At 41.3% G+C, this 13,615-nt stretch overlaps 1 protein-coding gene across 1 annotated transcript in view; it reads left to right on the top strand.

The window, feature by feature from the left end:
• Positions 1–3,395: 3,395 nt before the first annotated feature.
• ARHGDIB (Rho GDP dissociation inhibitor beta) overlaps positions 3,396–13,615 on the top strand; it is a 22,665-nt gene continuing 12,445 nt past the window's right edge. Inside the window, exon 1 of the mRNA XM_017873659.1 lies at positions 3,396–3,630. The gene's annotated coding sequence lies outside the window, so the exon portion shown is untranslated. The remainder of the gene's footprint in view (positions 3,631–13,615) is intronic.

The raw sequence follows: 13,615 nt of genomic DNA, 5'->3' as shown, positions 1-13,615 counted from the left end.
TTTTGGTCCTTACCACATGGACCACTCCACAGGGAGCTTGAGTGTCCTTATGACATGGAACCCTGCTTCCCACAGAATGAATGATCTAAGAGAAATCAAGAGAAAAGATACAATGTCTAACAGCCTTGGAAGCAACATACCATCATTTCTGCCATATTCTATTAGCCACACAGAACAATCTTGATACGATGTGATCAGGGTTGAATACCAGGATCACTGGAGGCTGCCTTGGAAGATGGCTACTAAAATAAGCCAACTTGCAGCTATGGGTGAAATAGAATTCTATTTTATTTTAAGTGGATGAAAGATCCGTGAAAACCAAGGAATGATGTGATCATGAACATGCTTTTTACTCTGTTACGAAAACAAAGGGTAAATGAGACTATTATGGAAATAGAAAACATATAAACAGAATGCTATAAAAGTCCAGCAGAGGCACAATGATGGTAGGTAGGGTGCTAACCAAGGAGGAGGTAAGAAGTTGTCAGCAGGTTATTCACTAAAAGTGAATCTAACAGGATTTCCCCATGCTTGGCCAACTTCTCTTTCTACACTCCTTCTGGGTGATCCCATCACTTACATGGTTTAAACCAGTGTTTCTAAAACCTCACAGTTTACCTGCAGAGCTTTTTAAAACATAGATTTCCAGGTTCAACCCCGGGGAGAGATTCTGATGTAGGAGGTTTGGTCTGAGACTTTGCATTTCTAAGGAGTTCCTGGGTGATGGTGGTCTGCTGGTACACAGGCCACACTTTGGGTGGCCTGGTTTAAATTACTATCCATGTAATGGATAATATGGATTACTATCCATGTAATGGATCATATGTAAATTCAGGCTTATATATTTCACTATCTTTCAGAAATCATCTCCAACAAATGACACCATTTTTTTTCAAACTCAGGACGAGACACGTCCAAACATATGTCCTTATTTCTCCTAATACATCTATTTCTTCTTTTGTATTATCTATCTTACTTGGTGGTACCCCCAAGGACCCAGTCATTCCAGCAAAAAAAATCCAGAAGTCCTTCTTGATTCCACATTCCTCCTCATTCACATCCTTCACATCCCACCAATTACCAGGGCATGCCAATTTCACCTAAGTATTTCTCAAATCTGACCATTTCTGTCTATCTCATTGTGAATGTTCTACTTCAAGACTAAACAGTCTCCTAATAGATTTTATTCACATCAAATCCAACCACATCAGTTTGCCAGAATAAACTAGTGAAATGCAAAACTGATCATATCCATCCTTTACTTTCAACGGTTCTCCATCACTGATACGATCTAGGCCGTGGTCCTTATTAACACGGTGTAAGAGGTCCGTGGTGATCTGAACCCCGTGCCTGCCCTGCTCCAGGTACATTTCCCATTCACATGTAACTTCCACTTTACATTCCAACAATCTTGAGCTGCTTCCTTATAATACCCTGCGTATCCCACATCATTTTGGGAAGCCATGGCCATGTTGCTGCTCATGTTTCTCCTCTACCTCAAGTGACTTCTCTTCCACTCCCAACCCTTTGCACACCAACTACTCAACACGTACTCTCCCTCTTAACTGAGCACAGTGGTCACTTCCTCCAAGAAGCCTCCCTTGGTGTCCTTACATGTACTCTCAAAATACACCATGTGTTTTTTCTCTTCCTATGCTCACACACACACACACAAATTTGTTTACTTCTGCCTTCCCCATTACATCTTTCAGCTACTTGAGGTCTACGACTGTGTCTTGTTTATTTCTGTACCTTTCCATGGGTCCTTGTCTATGACCAGGAATTATTAAGTATTTTTTGATAATTAGACTCCTTTTAGAACTTCCTAAAATTATGAATGCTCTCTCATCCTCCAATACATACATTGATCTATAATACAATCTGTAAAATACGTATTGATTTGACAGATTTTTCTGGGAAGGGGTGCTTCCATACCCTCCAATATACACTGGGCTTGTAGTAGGGGGTGGGGGGGAAAGCCAGGTTTGCCTACTGAGGTGTTCCCTAATAGCATGAAAAATGAGTGGTGGGATATAGACCATGAATTTACCATTTTTGACTTTTAAATATTTCTTGTTACAATTAATGTATTCTGCCTATGTTATTTTAACTGTCTCCTCGGTAGAGCATAAGTTCCACAGGGCAGCAGAGATGTTGCCTGCGGTCTATTGCTGCACAAGGGAACTAGAACAGTACCTGGAAGAAAAGAAGTGCTCGGTAAATATTATGGAATGAATAAATGTGTCCCCTCTTGAGGGTGCAGAGCTATAAAATGTACCGCCTTCTGTGTAAGTTAGGGTTTGCTTTGTTTTTACAATAAAGTTACATACATTGTTTCAAGGGCTATATTCTGTCTATATTATTTTAAAATTTATAGAATGAAGCGGTATTAGGCTTTTAGTATTTTTGCTCATTTTAATTATATACTATTTTCTTTTCATATTTTCTAGGCTAATCTCTTTTCTCACATGAAATGACTACCACCTCGCCCCTTGATTATTTTGATTTCATTGACTCTAAGGAGAAGGCAAACCCTGTGGTATCAGTTTACAAAGGGAAATGAAGAAGATGCAGTACATTTAGGTGAAAACAAAATAAATGTCAGTTTCTCCAAATTTGTGTGCTTAGTCAGTTCTAAATATATTGATGTAGTGTAAATACTGAATATTGAAATTTTAACCTAAATAAGCATGTATTATTGTTAACAACTACTGGAATAGACAGCATAAATGTGACTTGGCTGCTTAAAAACTGTTCCTCAGATGATTTAAACATGGCCTCCGAGACTTGTTCCCATTTAAATTACTTCATAAACCATTTCCTCAAATATGGTACAAAGTCTATTTTAGCGCTTGTTAAATTGTCACAAGTTCTGAGTTAGAAGACTATGAATTAATGAAGTTTTACTTCCTTTTGCAATTTCTTTCCTAGGTTTCATCAAAGACAGTACTTTCGCTTGCTTGTTCGTTTCATTTGAAGAAAAATCAGCAAAAACTATTACAAACAATATTTGATTGTTTGTAGTGCAACACAAAGCTACATCTTGAAATTATAACCAACAAAACTCCAAAAATCTGTTTAAGGACACATTTTTAAATTTAGGACCAAGTATATGCCGTTAACAATCATAATTTCTTAACACTCTACATTCACTGCCAGCAAACTTTCAACATATTGGTTGATAATGAAGCTGGCGGGTACCCAGTGGGAACAGAAGTGAGAGGTACAAAGTAGAGCCCATGTGAATTTATTGCTACTGGTTTCAGGCTCCTTGCCTCCGTAGGCTTATGCACTGAAATGACCTGATTATCAGACATACCCTCACAATTATTCATAATACCCATAGCTATAGGCTCCACAATCTTGCGTGTACATTCATGCATCTCCACGTCACACGGGCTGTCATGCTCGCACATGTGCCATTAATTGACAAGAATGCTGCTCAAGTTGGCTGATCAAGAGATAGGCAGTGCAAAGGAACAGGATTTGAGACAGCCCAGGGTTTCCTCTTCAAGTAGGTCTAAAGCATTTTTTTTTTCTCATTAACTTCCTTCCTGTTCTAACTGCCAGTACTCAGAAGTCAGAGTTGAGAGACACAGGCACCCCGAACAGAGACGTGAAGCACTGAATGTAAGTTCAAATACCTCGGGCTGGGGAGGCTTCAGGTGGGCGCAGAGCTAAGTCAGAAACCTCTAGACGGGGCTACAGCCCTGGACAGTTTATTATTTTTTTAGAGGGGCAGTTCTGCTTTAAAACAAACTTTATGATAAGAAATTGCTAAGGAGGCTGCAGAGAAGGGGAAGTTAGAGCAGGGAAGGGTAGCAGTGACTCAGCGGAGGAGGCTCAAAGAGGGAGGGTATAGGGTGCGCTGCAGCCCAGGAGGTGCAATCCTGAATATTCTGGAGAAGGGCTCTGAGAACACCACCGGGAGTGCATGGAGGGGTTTCCTGCAAAGTAGGAGCAGGCACCTGGCCAGGCTCGGAAGAAAAAGACTAGATCCAAACTGATACGGTCTGTGCTGGTGGATGGTGGGTTGTGCTGGGGTGGAGATATGTGGTTTCCTGTTTTTAAGCAGGCAATGTAAAAAGACTGGTTGAAAGAGGAAAAAAAAAAGTTCAAAGCTGTCAAATATTAAACTGTCTTCCACTAAAGAATTTTCTGGTGATATAAGAGAAACGCATCATGAAATCCTCCCTTAGAGTGCAGGGAATTTAGCCCTCCAAGAGGAAGTATGGTAAAGCACATCATTATGTACTCATGAGTCATACAGTGATAGAATTTCTACCACTGACAAAAACTGTGTATTAAATTCCTGCAGTCAGATAGGCAGAAAGATTGTTGCTGTTGTTGTCAAAAATAATAATAGGGCTGAGCGTGGTGGCTCACGCCTGTAATCCCAGCACTTTGGGAGGCCGAGGAGGGTGGATCACCTGAGGTCAGGAGTTCAAGACCAGCTTGACCAGCATGGTGAAACCCGGTCTCTACTAAAAATGCAAAATTAGCGGGGTGTGGTGGTGCATCCCTGTAATCCCAGTTACTTGGGAGGCTGAGGCAGGAGAATTGCTTGAACCCAGGAGGCGGAGGTTACAGTGAGCCAAGATCACGCCATTGCACTCCAGCCCGGGCAACAAGAGCGAAACTCTGGCTCAAAACATAAAAATATTAGTAATAATAATAGCCCTTTACATATGAGATAACTAAAAGCAAATATGGAAAACACCCAATCACATATTAAGAGACAGATTTTAGAAAAATTCAAGGAGTCCCAGCTAGGACAGCTGATCAGTGGGCCTTCAAAATGTCAAGGTTTGAATTTCAGCCACCATTAGGAGAAGTTCTTTAGGTATGACCTGAAATAATTTCTTCCCTTTTAGAGGACTTCCCAGCCAGCATGTTTCATAAACATAATCTATAATTAAACTCTAGACCTATGGTAACTTGGGGTGTGGGTCTGATAAGCCCTGGGCAGTTCTTCATTCAGAGTGGGGAAAGGCAGACTGCTCTCACCCAGAGGGCTCATGGTCACCCCTTCACACAGAGACCTAGAGCCACTGGAGTCAAGGTTGGCCTGGCGATCCTCACTGCAGGGATAATCAGGCAAGGGGGATCAAGAGGACCATGTCAGCCTGTTGGTCTGGGGAGACGGGGGGCAGCAGTTCAGTCCCTAGCAGGCATCGTGAATCTTGCCATTGGCTTTGTGTTTTTTTTTAATTTGTAAGAATATATTCCCTCCCAAAGCAGATATAGCACAAGCTTAGTAACAAAAGCATCTTACTCTTTTGTGAGATGTGTGAAATTCCAAGAGAAGAACAGTTCTTTCTCCATCCATGCTTCACAGATGCAAAACCTGAGGACTAACCATGCTGTCACTGAACAGAAACAGGCAAGCATTTTTCAGGCCTCAACTGGAATTTGGTCCTTCCTTGCTTTGGAGAGAGAGCACGAGTTTGCCGCTAGGGAAGTAGGCTCTGAGCAACATCAAGCTTCTGTTTTCAGTAGACGCTCAGCACCACAAAGTCATTCTGAGGGAAAGATGTGGGTCTGAGCTCATTTGGGAGAGCACAGTACATGACAAACATCAGCTAGCAGGAAAAGAGAAGCCCTGGGGAGTTGAAATTATGCAGCTAGAAAAAGAGAACCAACATTTGTTGAGTGCCTTCTATGTGTCAGGCCTGGTGATAGAAACTTTCAAATTTTGTTCCTGAGAAGAATGCAGAAGTGTTCAATAATTTGACTAAAATTACGTATTGATACAAAAAGGATCAATAGCCACAATGCCTCTGAATTGCAATTCACAGGGCGTGGTGGTGCGTGCCTGTAGTCCTAGCTACTCAGGAGGCTCAGGGGATTCTCCCACCTCAACCTCCCGAGTAGCTGGGACTATAGGCGCGCATCACCACGCTGGCTAATTTTACCATTTTTAGTAGAGACGGGATTTCTCCATATTGCCAAGGCTGGTCTCAAATTCCTGGGCTCAAGCGATCTGCCTGCCTTGGCCTCCTAAAGTCCTGGGATTAAAGGCATGAGCCACAATGCGTGGCCTATTACTATTTTTCTTGAGACAGGTCTCACTAGTATCACCCGAGCTGAAGTGCAGGGGCATGAACACAGTTCACTGCAGCCTCAACCTCCTGAGGCTTAGGTGATCCTCCCACATTCTTAGGAAGAATCACATGGAAGAAATTTTTTCCAGTTTCACATTTTGAGAGTCCTTATTCTCGGTTTGTGTTATTGTTGCCTGGGATCCTGTATTCAAGTCTACACTGGCATACCCAGAGATGAGTCTCCTGTTGCCCCTGAAACGTCAGCAACATTTAGCCGTGCAATAAGCACATCCTGAATCACTCTGTGTCGTGTTACTCTCTGGTGTCCTCAGCCAGAGAGTACATTTTATCGCTGGTAAAAATTCACCTGGGCTTTCTTAAAGAGCCTGATAATCTTAGCACAAATGGTCATTAAAAAAATTCTGTCTCACTTCTGTCTAACTTTTCATGCTAATTTAACACTTTTGTGAATATATTGAGATACCAAAGGCAATGGCTTCCTTAATGCACAGTTTTCTTTGAGGATTATTTAAAATAATATTTGTGTGGCATGACTTCACACATTGGGCACTCAGCAAAGCTCACTGGATCTCTTGAGTTCTCTCTCTTTGTGCATGTGAATGTGGGTTAGAAAAACATGCTATGAATGCACAGGCAAGAAATAATAAGTTGTTTCTCTCACAAAGAGAAATGGTAAGAAATTACATTTCTAGTAATTTGAGCCATTCTCTGGATTGATCACAATATTTATTGTCTCTTACAAAATAATCTTGTCTTTGGTTTTTCTCATCCAGTTTTGAAGTTTTCATAGTCCTTCATGGGGCTGAGGTGGTAGAAGGCAGCACCGCCAAGTGGGGAGTATGGATTCCTCCATGTCACCAGGGACAGGGGCTGTGGGGAGAGGTTGGAATCCCTAACCAAGAAGGCTTCTGGTGTCCTGAGAGACAAACTTGTAATCCCATAATATGCCAAATTGCCAGGCAAGCAGCATAGCACATTCAAATCCTTGACTACCTCTGAAATGTCACCAGTGTTTTAGAGATGGCCCGACTCTCCAGACCTGCGCTAGACCCACAGCCCAATTTGGGGGAAGTCAGACATATCCTAGTCAGCAGGGAAAGTGGAGATAACAGGAGTTACAGAGAATGCTGATGCTCACATAGGAACTTCTCTGATAGAAATCCCCTGCTTCTGGTACTTCCACATTTCTTTCTCTCTCCCTGCTCTCTCTTTCTCCCTTCTCCCTCCTCTCTCTCTCCTCTTTCTCCTCTTTCTCTCCTGTCTCTTCCCCCACTTCCTTCTCTCTCTCTCATCTCTATCTCTTCTACCTAATACGTGAATACCCATGGCCTGTGTGTCTAGATGCATAATCCAGCACAATTTTGCAGATCCAGCTTTGGGCCATGAGTTAAGTCTCCTGAGTATTTTGCTCCAGAGCCAGAGGGAATTCTCTTAATTAGCTGTGCCTGTGTTCACTGACATTTCTCATCATTCACAGAGTGACCTCTGGCTTCAATGAAGAAAGGGAGCAATAAATAAAATCTAAAATTAAATTGTTTACATGGAAGTTTTAAAAGAAATATAATATAGTCTCATTTTAGGGTGATTCAGTTTTAAACAATCCTTGCAATTCCCCAGAACTTCTTGTCTCTTTAATACTCCTCAAAGACAAAAATCTATTTTTAAGGAGGAAGGAGTGGGGACAGAGTCAGCTCCCATCCAAGGGAAAGCATTTGGTGTGGAAGCAGTTACCTAGCTTCACTGAAGCCTTGCAACAAAACAGACCACATCAGAGCAGGGAAGGAAGAAGAGGAAGGAAACAAATATTCATGGAACATTTATTCTTGATCAGTATAGTCCTATAATTTTTCACATGTCTTTTCCAATCTTTCATCCCCATAAAGAAGAATATCCCCATTTTACTGGTGGTAAAATCGAGGCTCAGTGAAATTAGCAACTTGCTTGAGTCCTGTAATAATGCAGAGCCTGGTTTTGAATCCCTGGTGCATCTAACTCAATCGATGTTCTATGAGACGTGAAAGTTGCCTTTCTCTGAATTACCCAGGTAATTTGTTTAATCTAAACTTAGGAGTTCTACCTTTTCTTGTCCTCAGTCCATTTAGAGCTGCATTAATGAAACAGATGATGCTCTATCCTGATATGGGTGTAAATTTTTAAGTGTAATTCACTTGCAATGTCTTGGAAATTTCACTGAATTTGCAAGCAAAAACACTGATTTGTGCTATGTCATATGCACACTGTGAGTAACCATCCTAATTTAATTTGACATTTTAATTGAGCCTGAGAAGATTAAGTCCCCATCTCAGCACATCTAATGCTTGCCAATGCTTTGCTGAATAGCCAATATGGGGATGTGAGGGCTCCACTGTGAAAGTTAATCTGTGTGGGCATCTGTGAAGCAGAAAATAGAGAAAACTGGAGTAGTAAGTCAGTGGGAAAAAATAATATGGGCTTTGGAGCCTAACAAATGGGGCCCACATTAACCTGGTTAAACATATAGTTGTTAATTCTCCATTTCTTTTTTCCTGTGCAAAGGACCAAAGTCAAAAACAAACAAAACCCAACTCTGCCCTTTGTAGAATGGGAGATGAGCAGCTGAGGAAGGTGAGGAAAGTCCATCCAGAAGATTCTATGCTGATGGGCTGAGTCCTCCCCAACCTCCCTTTTACTTCCTCTTTTCTTTTCTCATTTCACAAGCTTCTTTAAATTAGGGAGCATTCGAGTCATTCAATTAAGAAGGGGCCTCAGAGATCTTCTCATGCCACGGCTTCATTTTGCAGAGGATGAAACCGGGGCCCAGTGAGGTTAAGCAACTTGCACGAGTTGCGCTGAAACATCGTTATCTGACACTTCCCTGCTTTGTTAAAACTGTCTCTGTAGAGCTTGCAAAGAAGTACTGACCTCTGCTTGTGCCCCTCCAGGTAGATTCCCAAGATGACTAACAAACTCTAATTTTATTATAACTTCTTAAAGACAACTGAAGCAATAAAGCATAGTGCTTAAAAGTCAGACAACCTGGGCTCAGACATTAATTCTACCTACCACATGGTATATCTTCTTTAGGCAAGTTACTTAACTTGAACTTTAGTTTCCTAGTCTGGAAAAGAGAATGATGATGCCAGCAAAGTTATTGTGAGAACTACATAGACAATCCTCTAGAAAGCACTTAGCACTACATGTGATAACTATTATAATTTGTATCAATAATATCAATATTATCAATAGGAAAATCAGTTGTCCTTTAGATGATGGGATTGGAAAACAGTCTGTAGAATTTTCTTTCTNTTCAGTTTTTAAACAATCCTTGCAATTCCCCAGAACTTCTTGTCTCTTTAATACTCCTCAAAGACAAAATCTATTTTAAGGAGGAAGGAGTGGGGACAGAGTCAGCTCCCATCCAAGGGAAAGCATTTGGTGTGGAAGCAGTTACCTAGCTTCACTGAAGCCTTGCAACAAAACAGACCACATCAGAGCAGGGAAGGAAGAAGAGGAAGGAAACAAATATTCATGGAACATTTATTCTTGATCAGTATAGTCCTATAATTTTCACATGTCTTTTCCAATCTTTCATCCCCATAAAGAAGAATATCCCCATTTTACTGGTGGTAAAATCGAGGCTCAGTGAAATTAGCAACTTGCTTGAGTCCTGTAATAATGCAGAGCCTGGTTTTGAATCCCTGGTGCATCTAACTCAATCGATGTTCTATGAGACGTGAAAGTTGCCTTTCTCTGAATTACCCAGGTAATTTGTTTAATCTAAACTTAGGAGTTCTACCTTTTCTTGTCCTCAGTCCATTTAGAGCTGCATTAATGAAACAGATGATGCTCTATCCTGATATGGGTGTAAATTTTAAGTGTAATTCACTTGCAATGTCTTGGAAATTTCACTGAATTTGCAAGCAAAACACTGATTTGTGCTATGTCATATGCACACTGTGAGTAACCATCCTAATTTAATTTGACATTTTAATTGAGCCTGAGAAGATTAAGTCCCCATCTCAGCACATCTAATGCTTGCCAATGCTTTGCTGAATAGCCAATATGGGGATGTGAGGGCTCCACTGTGAAAGTTAATCTGTGTGGGCATCTGTGAAGCAGAAAATAGAGAAAACTGGAGTAGTAAGTCAGTGGGAAAAAATAATATGGGCTTTGGAGCCTAACAAATGGGGCCCACATTAACCTGGTTAAACATATAGTTGTTAATTCTCCATTTCTTTTTTCCTGTGCAAAGGACCAAAGTCAAAACAAACAAAACCCAACTCTGCCCTTTGTAGAATGGGAGATGAGCAGCTGAGGAAGGTGAGGAAAGTCCATCCAGAAGATTCTATGCTGATGGGCTGAGTCCTCCCCAACCTCCCTTTTACTTCCTCTTTTCTTTTCTCATTTCACAAGCTTCTTTAAATTAGGGAGCATTCGAGTCATTCAATTAAGAAGGGGCCTCAGAGATCTTCTCATGCCACGGCTTCATTTTGCAGAGGATGAAACCGGGGCCCAGTGAGGTTAAGCAACTTGCACGAGTTGCGCTGAAACATCGTTATCTGACACTTCCCTGCTTTGTTAAAACTGTCTCTGTAGAGCTTGCAAAGAAGTACTGACCTCTGCTTGTGCCCCTCCAGGTAGATTCCCAAGATGACTAACAAACTCTAATTTTATTATAACTTCTTAAAGACAACTGAAGCAATAAAGCATAGTGCTTAAAAGTCAGACAACCTGGGCTCAGACATTAATTCTACCTACCACATGGTATATCTTCTTTAGGCAAGTTACTTAACTTGAACTTTAGTTTCCTAGTCTGGAAAAGAGAATGATGATGCCAGCAAAGTTATTGTGAGAACTACATAGACAATCCTCTAGAAAGCACTTAGCACTACATGTGATAACTATTATAATTTGTATCAATAATATCAATATTATCAATAGGAAAATCAGTTGTCCTTTAGATGATGGGATTGGAAAACAGTCTGTAGAATTTTCTTTCTTTTTTTTTTTTTGTTTTTTTGTTTTTTTGTTTTTTTGAGACAGAGTCTCGCTCTGTCGCCCAGGCTGGAGTGCAGTGGCCGGATCTCAGCTCACTTGCAAGCTCCGCCTCCTGGGTTTAGGCCATTCTCCTGCCTCAGCCTCCCCAGTAGCTGGGACTATAGGTGCCCGCCACCACGCCCGGCTAGTTTTTTGTATTTTTTTTTTAGTAGAGACGGGGTTTCACCATGTTAGCCAGGATGGTCTCGATCTCCTGACCTTGTGATCCGCCCATCTGGGCCTCCCAAAGTGCTGGCATTACAGGCTTGAGCCACCGTGCCCGGCCCAGTCTGTAGAATTTTCATAAAATTCCTATTCTCATTTCAACATGCATCCATAAGATAGGAGGATACAAAGAGAAAATTGTTGTTTGTGGTTAAATATGCACACAGATAATTTGAGAAATCATTGTCAAACTATATACGCCATTTATGGCTGGGGCTTCGGGAGAAACTGAGGTTACCCAGAGATAATGTTAAAATGCACGTACAGGCTGGCGCGGTAGCTCATGCCTGTAATTCCCAGCACTTGGGAGGCCGAGACCAGGGGATCACGAGGTCAGGAGATCGATGACCATCCGGGCTAACACGGTGAATACCCGTTCTCTTAACCTAAAAAATACAAAAACTAGCCGGTGAGGTGGCGGTTGCCTGTAGTCCCAGCTACTAGGGAGACTGAGGCAGGAGAAGGTGTAAAACCCAGGAGCAGAGCTTGCAGTGAGCTGAGTCTGGCAACTGCACTCCAGTCTGGGCGACAGAAGCGAGACTCCATCTCAAAAAAAAAAAAAAAAAAAAAAAAAATGCAATACAATGCTTAATAATATTTACTGTACTTGAGTTTTTGCTGAAGAGTAGATTTTAGGCACTCTTGCCACACACACACAAAAGTAGGTGAGATGATGGATACGTTAATTTGCTTGACTATAGTAACTTTTTCACTATCTATGTATCCCAGACATATTTTACACCTTAAATATATACAATAAATACCTTTTAAGAAATTGATTCATAGGAGGTATTTATGTATTCCAGATGTTAATCTCTTGTTAGTATATGCATTGCTAATGTCTCATTTTTAGAATCCACACCATTACTCTTTTCACTATCTATAGGGTGATATTAGGAAAATAAATTTTAAATGCTTGTGTAATTGAAACATTTAGTATTTTCTTCTATGTCTCAGTTTTTGCACTTGTACAATGTAACTGACTGTGCTTACCTCACAACATTGCAATGACTGAGTGAAATAACGCATGCAAAGCACGTATCCCATAATAACTGAGTTTTTGGCTCGTAAGTGTTCAGTAACAATTTGCTGTTACTAGTATGGTACCCTTTATTATGCAAAGACCTGTTCGGTGAAAGAAAAATAATTTTATGTCTGGGAGAAAAATAGGTAAAATAAAATAAAATAAAATATGCAGCATCTTTTGGGGATTCACATACATTTTATGTTTTAATTTTTAAATTTCCTTTTAAAGATGAATTCTATTGCATATATTTAAGGTTTACAGCATAATGTTTAAGGATACACATCAATAGTAAAAATGTTACTATAGTGAAGCAAATCAACATATCCATCATCTCACATAGTTACCCTTTGTTTGTTTCTGTGCCAAGAGCAGCTAATGTCTACTTATTTAGCATGGGGATTCACATACATTTTAAATAACAAAACACAGGCAGATATTCTGTCCTATTCACAGGTGAAATAAGGTAACTGGATGGTAACTTAGCTGACACATGACTGCAGGTCAGGAGAAATATGCAGAGGCCTTAGAAAAGTAATCGTCTAAAGATGATGTGCCCTAATCCCTCATCTCCCAAGATGAGGAAGGTCAGATCCACAGTGGTTGCAACATTCAGTTAACAGGGAAAAGCCAGTTAGTAGCAAAGCCAGAACCCAAACCCAGGCATGCATAACAAGGCCTAGTTCAGTGAAGAGATCATTATCCAAAATCAAACAGAATGACCACGGAATTCTCCTAAGGGGCTATTTCCTGTACCCATGTGCACCTGGGCTTCTCTGCCAGGTTTTGTGGTCACGCACCCTCAGACACAGTTGTCACCTGATATCTTCTGCTTCAACATATTCAACATTTTGAGTAGGTGGACTCTCAGCTTGAGACAAGTTGTGTCAATGATCTGGTGGAGCTCCAGGAAAAAGCAAGCTTCTGGCCAGGCACCTGTAATCCCAGCACTTTGAGGCCAAGGAGGGTAGGTCTCTCGAGCTCAGGTGTTCAAGACTAGCCTGAGCAACATGGGGAAACCCCATGTTTCCAAAATAACAAAAAAATTAGCCAGGCAGGTGGCATGTGCCTGTAGTCCCAGCTACTTGGAAGGCTGAGGCAAGAGAATTGGTTGAGTCCAGGAGGCAGAGGTCGTAGTGAGCCAAGATAGAGCCACTGCCCTCCAGCCTGGGTGACAGAGTAAAACGACGTAAGGAGGGAGGAGGAAGGGAGGGAGGGAGGAAGGGAGGGAGGGAGGGAGGGAAGGAAGGAAGGAAGGAAGGAAGGAAGGAAGGAAGGAAGGAAG

Source organism: Rhinopithecus bieti, unplaced genomic scaffold, assembly GCF_001698545.2.
Source record: "Rhinopithecus bieti isolate Rb0 unplaced genomic scaffold, ASM169854v2 scaffold_110, whole genome shotgun sequence".
Lineage (NCBI taxonomy): Eukaryota > Metazoa > Chordata > Mammalia > Primates > Cercopithecidae > Rhinopithecus > Rhinopithecus bieti.
The sequence above is the reverse complement of the archived record's forward strand: the minus strand, read 5'-3'. Positions and strand labels throughout refer to the sequence as shown.